This window comes from Lolium perenne, chromosome 1 (genome assembly GCF_019359855.2).
Source record: "Lolium perenne isolate Kyuss_39 chromosome 1, Kyuss_2.0, whole genome shotgun sequence".
NCBI classification, from domain to species: Eukaryota; Viridiplantae; Streptophyta; class Magnoliopsida; order Poales; family Poaceae; genus Lolium; species Lolium perenne.
The window spans coordinates 170,475,857-170,491,462 of record NC_067244.2 but is presented as its reverse complement, the minus strand read 5'-3'; the positions used below and the strand labels follow the sequence as shown (position 1 = coordinate 170,491,462).

General features: G+C 40.9%; 2 long non-coding RNA genes across 2 annotated transcripts; both read left to right on the top strand.

Annotated features, from left to right (window-relative positions):
* Positions 1–4,499: 4,499 nt before the first annotated feature.
* On the top strand, positions 4,500–6,590 carry LOC127312488 (uncharacterized). Its single transcript, XR_007858398.2, has 3 exons — positions 4,500–4,684; positions 4,781–4,991; positions 5,615–6,590. It is a non-coding gene; the product is annotated as an uncharacterized lncRNA (long non-coding RNA).
* Positions 6,591–9,168: 2,578 nt separating this feature from the next.
* Positions 9,169–11,258, top strand: LOC139829876 (uncharacterized). The gene is made up of 3 exons (XR_007858401.2): positions 9,169–9,353; positions 9,450–9,660; positions 10,284–11,258. It is a non-coding gene; the product is annotated as an uncharacterized lncRNA (long non-coding RNA).
* Positions 11,259–15,606: the final 4,348 nt, after the last annotated feature.

Sequence of the window (15,606 nt, the reverse complement as noted above, 5' to 3'; positions counted from 1 at the left end):
ATATTTCCTTTATGAGATATGTTAGTAGGATGGCAAAATACATTACTTATCGAAGTGTGTATTAAAAGGTGTATACAAGATACAACCAAGAGTTTTGCTGATCCGTGGAATACTAGATAGGTATACAAACTTCAATTTGATGAAGTAAGTATAGCGGAGTTTGAATCTTCACTAGATGAAATAGTCAAAGAGTTTTTGATTTCATCAGAAACAATGAAGAGGCTTGCATTTGCAAGAAATTAAGTGGGAGCGCTAAGACACATTTATAATACTTTATGTAGGTGACATATAGTTGGTTATAAATGATGTAATTATATACTTGATTAAAAAGGTTTCATTGAGAATTAACTTCAATGAAAGGATATGGACTGAAACAAATTTAGTGTCAAGATCTATGAAGATAGATTGAAACACATAAATAAGTTTAAGTCAAAGTACATATGATGGATATTGAAGAAGTTCAATATAGAAATATTAAGAAAATGTTCTTGTCATGTGAAGGTTTAACAAGACTTGAGTGTATCTCGACACTCAATGAGTAAAAACACATGAGTGATTATAGATCACGAATAATATGTACACAATCAGATATCATGTGCTATAAAGTGTTATGAGCATATACCAGAATGATTCATATGATGATCATTGGACGACAAGAAGAATATCCTTGAGTACTTTAGAAGAACTAAGGATATACATATATATTTTTTTATGAAGAAATGACAAACAAATCGCTGTAAGGTGTTACACCGATATTTGTGTTGTCACATATCAAAATAGAATTTCAATCTCAAATTAGACTAAGTGTTGTTTAAAAGGTAGCACAATGAGCTAGAAGTTGTCTATGCTAGATTTAGAAGAGTTCTAAATATTGTGACGGATTCTACAAAAGAAGGCAGAGTATGTCATTATTTTGACAATGACAAAGGATGTTAAGTCAAGAGGTTCTTTGAGAACTTGGTGTAGTTCCGATGAATCGTAACTTTGAAGCTATATTGTGTGTGACAATATTAGTGACATATTTCAGACAGCGGAATTAAGGTTCCACCAGAAGATCAAACATATTTAATGCCAGCTCATTTGGAAATGAGTGATGCGTTGAGACGCAAATGAATTACAAAATACATACATTTCTGAGCGTGTCAGATCCGATGACTAAAAACCTCTCCCGTGAGCAATACATGATAAAGCACCAGAAGGCCAAGGTGTTATATCTTTACAAATGTAAACTAGATTATTGACTCTAGTGCAAGTGGGAGATCAAGGAGATATGCCCTAGAGGCAATAATAAAGTGGTTATTATTTATATCTTTATGTTTATGATAAATGTTTATATATCATGCTAGAATTGTATTAACCGAAACATTAGTACATGTGTGATATGTAGACAAACAAGAAGTCCCTAGTATGCCTCTTAAACTAGCTTGTTGATTAATGGATGATTAGTTTCATAATCATGAACATTGGATGTTATTAATAACAAGGTTATGTCATTGTGTGAATGATATAATGGACACACCCAATTAAGCGTAGCATAAGATCTCGTCATTAAGTTATTTGCTATAAGCTTTCGATACATAGTTACCTAGTCCTTATGACCATGAGATCATGTAAATCACTTATACCGGAAAGGTACTTTGATTACACCAAACACCACTGCGTAAATGGGTGGCTATAAAGGTGGGATTAAGTATCCGGAAAGTATGAGTTGAGGCATATGGATCAACAGTGGGATTTGTCCATCCCGATGATGGATAGATATACTCTGGGCCCTCTCGGTGGAATGTCGTCTAATGTCTTGCAAGCATATGAAAGAGTTCATAAGAGACCACATACCACGGTACGAGTAAAGAGTACTTGTCAGGAGACGAGGTTGAACAAGGTATAGAGTGATACCGAAGATCAAACCTCGGACAAGTAAAATATCGTGAGACAAAGGGAATTGGTAATGTATGTGAATGGTTCATTCGATCACTAAAGTCATCGTTGAATATGTGGGAGCCATTATGGATCTCCAGATCCCGCTATTGGTTATTGGTCGGAGTAAGTACTCAACCATGTCCGCATAGTTCTCGAACCGTAGGGTGACACACTTAAAGTTGGATGTTGAAATGGTAGTTCTTGAATATGGAATGGAGTTGGAATATTTGTTCGAAGTCCCGGATGAGATCCCGGACATCACGAGGAGTTCCGGAATGGTCCGGAGAATAAGATTCATATATAGGATGTCATTTTATGTGAAATAAAATGTCGCGGAAGGTTCTATGGAAGGTTCTAGAAGGTTCTAGAAAAGTCCGGAAGAAACCACCAAGGAAGGTGGAGTCCACAAGGGACTCCACCTCCATGGCCGGCCAGCCCTAGTGGGGGTGGAGTCCCAAGTGGACTCCACCATAGGGGGCCGGCCACCCCCCACATGGGAGGTGGGAATCCCACCTTTGGGTGGGAGTCCTAGTTGGGCTAGGTTTGCCCCCTCCTATGGAAGGTTTTGGTTTCGGGTCTTATTCGAAGACTTGGACACCAATACTTGGGATCCACCTATATAATGAGGGGCCAAGGGAGGGGGCCGGCCACCCCAAGACCATAGCTTGGCCGCCCCCCTTGAGTGGCCGGCCACCCCCTCCCAAACCCTAGCTTTGCTCCTCCACTTCATATTTCCCGCGTAGCTTAGCGAAGCTCCGCCGGACTTCTACACCGCCACCGACACCACGCCGTCGTGCTGTCGGATTCAAGAGGAGCTACTACTTCCGCTGCCCGCTGGAACGGGGAGGTGGACGTCGTCTTCATCAACAACCGAACGTGTGACCGAGTACGGAGGTGCTGCCCGTTCGTGGCGCCGGAACCGATCGTGATCAAGATCTTCTACGCGCTTTTGCAAGCGGCAAGTGATCGTCTACCGCAGCAACAAGAGCCTCATCTTGTAGGCTTTGGAATCTCTTCAAGGGTGAGACTCGATACCCCCTCGTTGCTACCGTCTTCTAGATTGCATCTTGGCTTGGATTGCGTGTTCGCGGTAGGAAAATTTTTGTTTTCTATGCAACGTTATCCTACAAACACATGTGAGCCTCACATCACTGCCTTCCCCTTCGGTTGTCCTGATTTCTGTCACTTCAGGGCCTCGGGTTCCGGACAGCGACATGTGTATACAACTTGCAGGTAAGATCATAAAACAATGAATATCATCATGAGACAATAACATGTTCAGATCTAAGATCATGGCACTCGGGCCCTAGTGACAAGCATTAAGCATAACAAGTTGCAACAATATCATCAAAGTACCAATTACGGGCACTAGACACTATGCCCTAACAATCTTATGCTATTACATGACCAATCTCATCCAATCCCTACCATCCCCTTCAGCCTACAGCGGGGGAATTACTCACACATTGTAACATCCCAAAATTTTCTAAATTTTGGAATGTTAAATAAAATAAAATATGTTGATTGCATTGATGACTTTTTTGGAATTTTTGAAGAAATTGAAACTTTTGAGGACTTGTTTAAACTTTTCTCAATTAGGATGAAAACATTATACATGAGCGGATAAATATGACTATCCAAAATTATAAATCATGGTTGAGGAAAATTTATACAAATCCGATTTGTGGCGTGGTATTTTATCGCTTTGATCTAAGTGGTGTTTAAAACATTTTTTCCAAACCTTCTTGAACTAACTAAGATAGGGAATAATATGACTTTTCCAAGAGAGAGGAAATAATATGACTTTTCCAAAATATAGAAAAGGTTTGGGTAATGATTTATTTGTGTTGTTATTTGATTCTTATTGAATTTCAAATATATCTTATTTCATTTCCAAAATAATAGTAATATAATATGAGGCGGGGATAACATGACATCCTCAAATATATAGTTGGAAATGATATAAATATATCACCTATATGTTTTTTTTAAACAAATTATTTTTATAATACTAAAGTGGGTGGAAACTATATTCCCTAAACCCGCTATAAATGTTTGTTTTATAAGCACATGATTTTACAAATCTAAATTTGGGTGTAAAATATATTTCCTATGCCTATTATGCGTATTTTGTTTTAGTTTGATTTTCTGAAATTTCTATATAAACATTTAATAGTATGTGAATCCTTTTTCGAAAATAGAATAGAGGAAAAAATATGTAGCCGATCGAACTAGTCCAATCAAGCCAATCCAGCCCACCTCTCATTCCAGTATTTTGTTTTCTCCCATCCTCCTTTTATTTGACCAAAATTTTCTGGCCCATCAACCAACCCGTCCAGCAGCCCGAATAACTGCACATCCAATTTGTTGGTCTTCCTCGTGGAGCACACGTACAAGCTGTACGTTACAAGCCATGGCTGCCCTGTCTTCCCCACTTTCTCTAGGACGTTCTAGACCTCTAAATGCCTCTCCTTAAACACAAAAGTTACTCTCCATTAACCCGTTGTTCCATTCAAAGGATTAAAATCCCATTTCAGAGCACCTTAAATCTCCACTAATGGCCATGACGCTGAAGGAAACGCTTGCGGCCATCTCTTCACTTCCTATTGCTCCACTCGCCCACCTCTCTATAAATCCCACCTAAACCTTCCCCATCACAGAACACACTCCTCCACCACTCCAGCCCCCAGGCTGCCCCTCTTGAGGGCGAAATTTCTTCACCGGAGCACGACGACCACCACAACGCTCTTGTTGTTTTCTGCGGGTACAGAGGGACTCAGGCCCTGATTTTTATTACACTATCTCTCCTTTTCTCTCACCCTGCACATCTCGCTGATCCCTCTGTTGATCTAATTCTTAGCCGGAGATACCCCACGATGAGCACCCGATGCCATCGCCACTGTACCTGTCCGCCACCATCTCGATGAGCTTCTCCAAGGATTCCAGAGAACATCATCGTCTTCGTCGTGCAAGGATCACCTTCCTTTACCGCATAGGCCCTGGTGACCCCACGTAGTCGAGGTCGTTCTCCGCAGCCACGCACAACCTCTACGACTGGCGAAGTCTCGTTGGTGAGCTGCGATTTGGTTTCAGCAATACTCGTTTTCACGTTCGTAGCATTCAGTTTAGGACAGTTCTGAACCTATAACGTGTATAGCTAGTTTCAGTAAATTCGTTTCTAGACTGCTTGTACGTGTAACTTCAGTAGTTCATAACTTTAGTTCTACTTGGCCAGATTTTGCAAATAAAGCATTTCTGGAAACTTCAGAACGAGTAGAATGCAATGGAACACTCGGTTTTCATTTTCAGTAAAGTTTCTTTTGGTCAATTTTGAGGTAAAGTTCGAAATAGTATGGACATAGCTTAAGTTCTATAAACACTTTCAGTTCTGTCCTTTCTATAAAACGTATGGAGGAGTATATCCATGTGTTGGCGTTGTCAAAGATTGTTTTCACCAATACTAATTCTTAATTAGAGTAACTTGTTAACACCCTAGTTCATACGGTTAAATTTGGAATTAACCAATAAACAATATAGCTTATGTTTCTGTGTTCCATAGTTGACATCATATGGTACTTTTGTATTTTGGTTGCTGTTGGAATGATTCGATGTTCTATTTGGAGTTTATGCATTTTTCCTATATTTCGTTTTTGTTGGATATTTCCTTTTGAAATGTGTGTATGTTTATGTGCAGTATTCTTTCCTTTTCGTTGCGATAGATTCACGAAGAGTGACGGGATGAATTATCAAGGAATTAATATTGGTAGCTATGTTGACAAGATAATTATTCTTCACCAATGAAAGGCAAGTTACACATGACCTTTTGTCCTACTATTTTTAATATGCATGTTTTACAAATATTTTCGTAGAAATGCATGTGTAGGAAAATTATGCTTTGCTATCCTAGTAGAGAGCCATAGGATTTCTTACCATGTTCCTTGTAGCCCTTTTATTAAAATGCGTATATTGTATGAGTGCTTAGCCAGTTGCTTGGTAGACGTGGGATATGGGTTTTCAAAGAACAAAACCTTTTATGAAAATTGACAAGCGCCCATTCTGGGGTGGTATGGTGAAAATATTTTTGAAATAAAAACTTAGCAAAATGTTTTCCTCTGGGCGGAGTGGTATGTTGGGAGCGTCTACAAGAGCTGCATCCAGTGAGTGGCTCTGCAGACTCAGGTTTTGGTGGGGACCGCCGCCCAGGGTCAAAGAGATCTTCAAAGTTTCAGTTAAAGAAGCTTCCAGTACAGCCACATGCTATATGGGCTCTGGCTTAGTCGTACATAGAGGGAAACCCTTGCATCGGTACCGCCATTGGAGAGGGGTCTTCGGATCATAGTTGCGGGCGGACTGGGATTATGTATAGGGGGCTTCTATGGAAAACTTCGTCATGATCCATACCCGGTTAAGCCAAATGAAGGATACAACAAAAAGGATGGATTGTGACATGTGGGGAAAGTGTACAACCTCTGCAGAGTGTATCATCTAATCGATTAGCCGTGCTCCCGGATATGAGCAATTTGAGCAACTGAAGATTGAAGCGGATGAAGGATCTCCTATGTTTTCAAAACCTTTTCAAAAATTGTTTTGGCATGCTAAGTTTATCCAGTGAGTGGCTCTGAACTTAGGATTGCCCGAACTGTTTTGCAATTACTACTTTCATCCAGCGAGTGGCTCTGAATGGAGTGTTGCCTAAAAACTTATTGCATGCTAACTCTATCCAGTGAGTGGCTCTGGAGTTAGTTTCGCTTGTTTTGGGGATAAAATGTAGGATGGTAAACCTTGGTGGATTCCTTGTGTTTGTCCAGCCCTATATTATTTTGTTTTAAAAATATATAAAGACAAAGAAAGTTTCTAAAAAGATTTTTACAAAACAAAATTGGCTTTACGCAAAATAAACTATGAGCCTTCCTTTGACATACCTTTGCATGTATAAAAATATAAACCACTTTGCAACTTGTGTAACTTGCCAATACATTCAAAGTATTGACCAAATGTTTTTGGCTGTAACTTTACCTGTTGCAGATGATGAGTGAGGACGACTAGGATCATGGGTCTATACTCAACAAGCCCTGTGGCGTTGATGAAGCCCAAGACGTACCTTTATGTTTCCGTTGTAATGTGAGCCAGCCACTATGCTGTGCAAGTTGTATATGCAACTCTGGATTCAACGTTTGAGTAATAAAATGACGTATGTTATATCTTGATATTCATTTGTTACTGTGTGTGCTAGCTATGATCCAGGGATAGCACAGTAAGCACAGAGATTCGAACCCTACCAGGTTCGGGTCGCTACAAAATGGTATCAGAGCATATGTTGACTGTAGGACGTGACCCTAGAAAATGGAAACCATAGGATCAACTATATTCTTAAAGAGTTTTCGAAAATACTCTCATACTACACATCTTTCTTAAGATTGCAAAATGATTTCTCTTCACTCATCTATTCAAATATGTAGTTGGACATCACCCACTAGAACCCGGAAATCTCAAAATTCTCTTTTGTCAAGAATATTTATTTGTGAAAAAAAATATTTGTGGAAATTCTCGTATTCTACTTCTTAGTTATTGTCTTTCTTGACCTATTTGGTTTTTTAAATAATTTGAAACTCTTCTCTTAAAATTCTTCAAGAGCGAGTGCTTTCAATTCTGACGTCATGACCGGATCTACAATGACACCATCGGACATCTTCAAAAGGAATGAAGTTAAAAAAAAACGAAGACTCTGAAGACTGAGATTCCAAGATGGCCTATAGGAACCAAAGACCTGATAGGTTTAGCTAAATCGTTAGATGCGACGATTTGTGTGATTTGTGAGTTGTCATTTTTCTGGTTTTCATGACACTTGCAAATAAAATTATTTTCAGAATAAAATTTGTTTGTAAGGGTATATCTATAGTCCTTTCTCCCTAGGATCTACATCTTTCCTATCTTAAACCATCGAGACCGAGAACATGGATTCGAAACATGGAAACGAAGTGAAGAAGGACAAAGCAATTGGCGACATCTAGAAGATATTTGGTGACCTACGAATACTTTCTTTTAAGGGTGGTAGAACCCTTGATTCTCTCCAAACCCATATTCTTTCTAGCCTTCTCGAATCTCGAGGACGAGATTCCTTTTAAGGGTGGTAGTTTGTAACATCCCAAAATTTTCTAAATTTTGGAATGTTAAATAAAATAAAATATGTTGATTGCATTGATGACTTTTTTGGAATTTTTGAAGAAATTGAAACTTTTGAGGACTTGTTTAAACTTTTCTCAATTAGGATGAAAACATTATACATGAGCGGATAAATATGACTATCCAAAATTATAAATCATGGTTGAGGAAAATTTATACAAATCCGATTTGTGGCGTGGTATTTTATCGCTTTGATCTAAGTGGTGTTTAAAACATTTTTTCCAAACCTTCTTGAACTAACTAAGATAGGGAATAATATGACTTTTCCAAGAGAGAGGAAATAATATGACTTTTCCAAAATATAGAAAAGGTTTGGGTAATGATTTATTTGTGTTGTTATTTGATTCTTATTGAATTTCAAATATATCTTATTTCATTTCCAAAATAATAGTAATATAATATGAGGCGGGGATAACATGACATCCTCAAATATATAGTTGGAAATGATATAAATATATCACCTATATGTTTTTTTTAAACAAATTATTTTTATAATACTAAAGTGGGTGGAAACTATATTCCCTAAACCCGCTATAAATGTTTGTTTTATAAGCACATGATTTTACAAATCTAAATTTGGGTGTAAAATATATTTCCTATGCCTATTATGCGTATTTTGTTTTAGTTTGATTTTCTGAAATTTCTATATAAACATTTAATAGTATGTGAATCCTTTTTCGAAAATAGAATAGAGGAAAAAATATGTAGCCGATCGAACTAGTCCAATCAAGCCAATCCAGCCCACCTCTCATTCCAGTATTTTGTTTTCTCCCATCCTCCTTTTATTTGACCAAAATTTTCTGGCCCATCAACCAACCCGTCCAGCAGCCCGAATAATTGCACATCCAATTTGTTGGTCTTCCTCGTGGAGCACACGTACAAGCTGTACGTTACAAGCCATGGCTGCCCTGTCTTCCCCACTTTCTCTAGGACGTTCTAGACCTCTAAATGCCTCTCCTTAAACACAAAAGTTACTCTCCATTAACCCGTTGTTCCATTCAAAGGATTAAAATCCCATTTCAGAGCACCTTAAATCTCCACTAATGGCCATGACGCTGAAGGAAACGCTTGCGGCCATCTCTTCACTTCCTATTGCTCCACTCGCCCACCTCTCTATAAATCCCACCTAAACCTTCCCCATCACAGAACACACTCCTCCACCACTCCAGCCCCCAGGCTGCCCCTCTTGAGGGCGAAATTTCTTCACCGGAGCACGACGACCACCACAACGCTCTTGTTGTTTTCTGCGGGTACAGAGGGACTCAGGCCCTGATTTTTATTACACTATCTCTCCTTTTCTCTCACCCTGCACATCTCGCTGATCCCTCTGTTGATCTAATTCTTAGCCGGAGATACCCCACGATGAGCACCCGATGCCATCGCCACTGTACCTGTCCGCCACCATCTCGATGAGCTTCTCCAAGGATTCCAGAGAACATCATCGTCTTCGTCGTGCAAGGATCACCTTCCTTTACCGCATAGGCCCTGGTGACCCCACGTAGTCGAGGTCGTTCTCCGCAGCCACGCACAACCTCTACGACTGGCGAAGTCTCGTTGGTGAGCTGCGATTTGGTTTCAGCAATACTCGTTTTCACGTTCGTAGCATTCAGTTTAGGACAGTTCTGAACCTATAACGTGTATAGCTAGTTTCAGTAAATTCGTTTCTAGACTGCTTGTACGTGTAACTTCAGTAGTTCATAACTTTAGTTCTACTTGGCCAGATTTTGCAAATAAAGCATTTCTGGAAACTTCAGAACGAGTAGAATGCAATGGAACACTCGGTTTTCATTTTCAGTAAAGTTTCTTTTGGTCAATTTTGAGGTAAAGTTCGAAATAGTATGGACATAGCTTAAGTTCTATAAACACTTTCAGTTCTGTCCTTTCTATAAAACGTATGGAGGAGTATATCCATGTGTTGGCGTTGTCAAAGATTGTTTTCACCAATACTAATTCTTAATTAGAGTAACTTGTTAACACCCTAGTTCATACGGTTAAATTTGGAATTAACCAATAAACAATATAGCTTATGTTTCTGTGTTCCATAGTTGACATCATATGGTACTTTTGTATTTTGGTTGCTGTTGGAATGATTCGATGTTCTATTTGGAGTTTATGCATTTTTCCTATATTTCGTTTTTGTTGGATATTTCCTTTTGAAATGTGTGTATGTTTATGTGCAGTATTCTTTCCTTTTCGTTGCGATAGATTCACGAAGAGTGACGGGATGAATTATCAAGGAATTAATATTGGTAGCTATGTTGACAAGATAATTATTCTTCACCAATGAAAGGCAAGTTACACATGACCTTTTGTCCTACTATTTTTAATATGCATGTTTTACAAATATTTTCGTAGAAATGCATGTGTAGGAAAATTATGCTTTGCTATCCTAGTAGAGAGCCATAGGATTTCTTACCATGTTCCTTGTAGCCCTTTTATTAAAATGCGTATATTGTATGAGTGCTTAGCCAGTTGCTTGGTAGACGTGGGATATGGGTTTTCAAAGAACAAAACCTTTTATGAAAATTGACAAGCGCCCATTCTGCGGTGGTATGGTGAAAATATTTTTGAAATAAAAACTTATCAAAATGTTTTCCTCTGGGCGGAGTGGTATGTTGGGAGCGTCTACAAGAGCTGCATCCAGTGAGTGGCTCTGCAGACTCAGGTTTTGGTGGGGACCGCCGCCCAGGGTCAAAGAGATCTTCAAAGTTTCAGTTAAAGAAGCTTCCAGTACAGCCACATGCTATATGGGCTCTGGCTTAGTCGTACATAGAGGGAAACCCTTGCATCGGTACCGCCATTGGAGAGGGGTCTTCGGATCATAGTTGCGGGCGGACTGGGATTATGTATAGGGGGCTTCTATGGAAAACTTCGTCATGATCCATACCCGGTTAAGCCAAATGAAGGATACAACAAAAAGGATGGATTGTGACATGTGGGGAAAGTGTACAACCTCTGCAGAGTGTATCATCTAATCGATTAGCCGTGCTCCCGGATATGAGCAATTTGAGCAACTGAAGATTGAAGCGGATGAAGGATCTCCTATGTTTTCAAAACCTTTTCAAAAATTGTTTTGGCATGCTAAGTTTATCCAGTGAGTGGCTCTGAACTTAGGATTGCCCGAACTGTTTTGCAATTACTACTTTCATCCAGCGAGTGGCTCTGAATGGAGTGTTGCCTAAAAACTTATTGCATGCTAACTCTATCCAGTGAGTGGCTCTGGAGTTAGTTTCGCTTGTTTTGGGGATAAAATGTAGGATGGTAAACCTTGGTGGATTCCTTGTGTTTGTCCAGCCCTATATTATTTTGTTTTAAAAATATATAAAGACAAAGAAAGTTTCTAAAAAGATTTTTACAAAACAAAATTGGCTTTACGCAAAATAAACTATGAGCCTTCCTTTGACATACCTTTGCATGTATAAAAATATAAACCACTTTGCAACTTGTGTAACTTGCCAATACATTCAAAGTATTGACCAAATGTTTTTGGCTGTAACTTTACCTGTTGCAGATGATGAGTGAGGACGACTAGGATCATGGGTCTATACTCAACAAGCCCTGTGGCGTTGATGAAGCCCAAGACGTACCTTTATGTTTCCGTTGTAATGTGAGCCAGCCACTATGCTGTGCAAGTTGTATATGCAACTCTGGATTCAACGTTTGAGTAATAAAATGACGTATGTTATATCTTGATATTCATTTGTTACTGTGTGTGCTAGCTATGATCCAGGGATAGCACAGTAAGCACAGAGATTCGAACCCTACCAGGTTCGGGTCGCTACACACATGGATGGGGGAAACATGGCTGGTCGATGGAGAGGCATCGGTGGTGATGATGGCGATGATCTCCTCCAATTCCCCGTCCCGACGGAGTGCCAAAACGGAGTTTCTGGTCCCGAGACGGAGTTTCGCGATGGTGGCGGCGTTCTGGATGGTTTCTGGCGACTTCGACTTCTCTCCCGTGTTTTTTAGGTCGAAACCCCTTAAGTAGTCCAGAGTAGGGCGTCGGAGGCTTGTCGAGGCGGCCACACAGTAGGGCGGCGCGCCCCCCTCCTTGGCCGCGCCGGCCTAGTGTGTGGGGGCCTCGGGCCTCCACCTGGCTTGCCCTTCTGGCTCCGTAATTCTTCCGGAAAAATAAGACCTTCGACATAAATTCCGGGGATTTTCCTGAAAGTTGAATTTCTGCACAAAAACGAGACACCAGAGCAATTCTGCTGAAAACAGCATTAGTCCGTGTTAGTTGTATCCAAAATACACAAATTAGAGGCAAAACAATAGCAAAAGTGTTCGCGAAAGTAGATATGTTTTGGACGTATCAGTGTGTTCTTCAAAAGATGTTCTGCAGGACAACATCTTTGCTAAAATAAGCCACTTAGAACACATTAAGATAATTATCAACCTGCCATGCAGATTAGGAGAGTATTGCATCTTACGGAGTGGTAAAATTGCTATAGGGATATATACTCTCCTCCCAGCTAACCAACAGCTTGTCTCCCGGCTCTAATTCACGGGATCTCCGATCACATAGAGTGGGTTACCACCGTGGGAAGCTCATACTGTGGGTCTCATACCCATCTCCCTCGATGCATTTTCTATCACATTTCGTGATAGTCCCTTTGTGAAGGGGTCTGCCAGGTTTCTAGACGTATGGATATAATCCAACGCTATAACTCCGGAGTTTCTCATTTTCCTGACAGTTTTCAGTCTCCTCTTCACATGCCTTGATGACTTCATATTATCCTTAGAACTGTTTACTTTGATGATCACAGTTTGATTATCACAGTTCATAGGAATAGCGGTTACTGGTTTCTCAACCACAGGTAAGTCCATCAAGAGCTCCCGAAGCCACTCTGCTTCAACAGTGGCTATGTCTAATGCTGTGAGTTCTGCTTCCATAGTTGACCTCGTAATGATGGTCTGCTTGCAAGACTTCCAGGAAATAGCGCCACCTCCAAGTGTAAACAAATAACCACTTGTGGCCTTAGTCTCATCAGCGTCAGATATCCAATTTGCATCACTATAACCCTCAAGTACTCTTGGATACCCAGTATAGTGAATGCCATAACTCGCAGTGCCTTTCAAATAGCGCAAAACTCTCTCAAGAGCATGCCAATGAACATCTCCAGGTCTAGACACAAAACGTCTGAGTTTACTTACAGCAAAGGAGATGTCAGGCCTCGTGGCGCTGGCTAAATACATAAGCGAGCCAATGATTTGCGAGTATCGCAATTGATCTCTAGCAATTCTTTTATTCTTACGAATTATCACACTAGGATCATAAGGCGTTGGAGAAGATTTGCAGTCACTATACCCGAAGCGACTTAGGATCTTTTCCACATAGTGGGACTGAAGCAATGTAATCCCACCATTGTCATCCTTCAGCATCTTAATGTTTAAGATCACATCAGCTACTCCCAAGTCCTTCATCTCAAAACAACGAGATAGGAACTCCTTGACCTCCTTAATCACAGTAAGGTTTGTCCCGAATATCAACATGTCATCGACATAGAGACAACGAATAACTCCCTCGCCCCCACTGCTGACGTGGGAGTTGGATTGCAACGGCCCCAGAAAGTAGCTTCCTTGTGACGGTAAAGCACTCGTCCGTTGGGAACCCCAAGAGGAAGGTATGATGTGTACAGCAGCAAGTTTTCCCTCAGTAAGAAACCAAGGTTTATCGAACCAGTAGGAGCCAAGAAGCACGTTGAAGGTTGTTGATGGCGGAGTGTAGTGCGGTGCAACACCAGGGATTCCGGCGCCAACGTGGAACCTGCACAACACAATCCAAGTACTTTGCCCCAACTTAACAGTGAGGTTGTCAATCTCACCGGCTTGCTGTAACAAAGGATTAGATGTATAGTGTGGAAGATGATGTTTGCAAAGAACAGTAAGAACAAGTATTGTAGTAGATTGTATTCGATGTAAAAGAATGGACCGGGGTCCACAGTTCACTAGTGGTGTCTCTCCAATAAGATAAAGCATGTTGGGTGAACAAATTACAGTTGGGCAATTGACAAATAGAGAGGGCATGACAATGCACATACATATTATGATGAGTAGTGTGGAATTCAATTGGGCATTACGACAAAGTACATAGACCGCTATCCAGCATGCATCTATGCCTAAAAAGTCCACCTTCAGGTTATCATCCGAACCCCTTCCAGTATTAAGTTGCAAACAACAGACAATTGCATTAAGTATGGTGCGTAATGTAATCAACAAATACATCCTTAGACATATGATAACCCACAAGTATAGGGGATCACAGCAGTCTTCGCGGGTAGTATTACCCAATTTATTGATTCGACACAAGGGAGACAAAGAATACTTGGAAGCCTTAACAGCGGAGTTGTCAATTCAGCTGCACCTGGAAACAGACTTGCTCGCAAGAGTTTATCAGTAGTAACAGTTTTATAGCAGTAGCAGTAGTAAAATAACAGCAGCAGAGTAACAAAGACAGCAGTAGTGATTATAGTAAACAACAGGTTTAAAATACTGTAGGCACAGGGATGGATAACGGGCGTTGCATGGATGAGAGAAACTCATGTAACAATCATAGCAGGGCATTTGCAGATAATAATAAAACGGTGTCGAAGTACAAAGCAATCAATAGGCATGTGTTCCAATTATAGTCGTACGTGCTCGCAATGAGAAACTTGCACAACATCTTTTGTCCTACCAGCCGGTGGCAGCCGGGCCTCAAGGGAATCTACCGGATATTAAGGTACTCCTTTTAATAGAGTACCGGAGCAAAGCATTAACACTCCGTGAACACATGTGATCCTCACATCACTACCATCCCCTCCGGTTGTCCCGATTCTTATCACTTCGGGGCCATTGGTTCCGGACAGCGACATGTGTATACAACTTGCAGGTAAGACCATAAACAATGAATATCATGATGAAATAATAACATGTTCAGATCTGAGATCATGGCACTCGGGCCCTAGTGACAAGCATTAAGCATAACAAGTTGCAACAATATCATCAAAGTACCAATTACGGACACTAGGCACTATGCCCTAACAATCTAATGCTATTACATGACCAATCTCATCCAATCCCTACCATCCCCTTCAGCCTACAGCGGGGGAATTACTCACACATGGATGGGGGAAACATTGCTGGTTGATGGAGAGGCGTCGGTGGTGATGGCGGCGATGATCTCCTCCAATTCCCCGTCCCGGCGGAGTGCCAGAACGGAGACTTCTGGCTCCTGTGATGGAGTTTCGCGATGTGGCGGCGTTCTGGAGGGTTTCTGGCGACTTCGACTTCTCCCCGTGCGTTTTTAGGTCGAGGGCGATAAATAGTCCGAAGGAGGGTGTTGGAGGCCAGCCTAGGGGGCCACACCATAGGGCCGCGCGGGCCCCCCTAGGCCGCGCCGCCTCATGGTGTGGGGCCCTCGGGCCTCCACCTGAATTGTCCTTCTGACTCCGTCAGTATTCTGGGAAAATAGGGCCTTCTGCATAAATTCCGAGGATTTTCCCGAAAGTTGGATTTCTG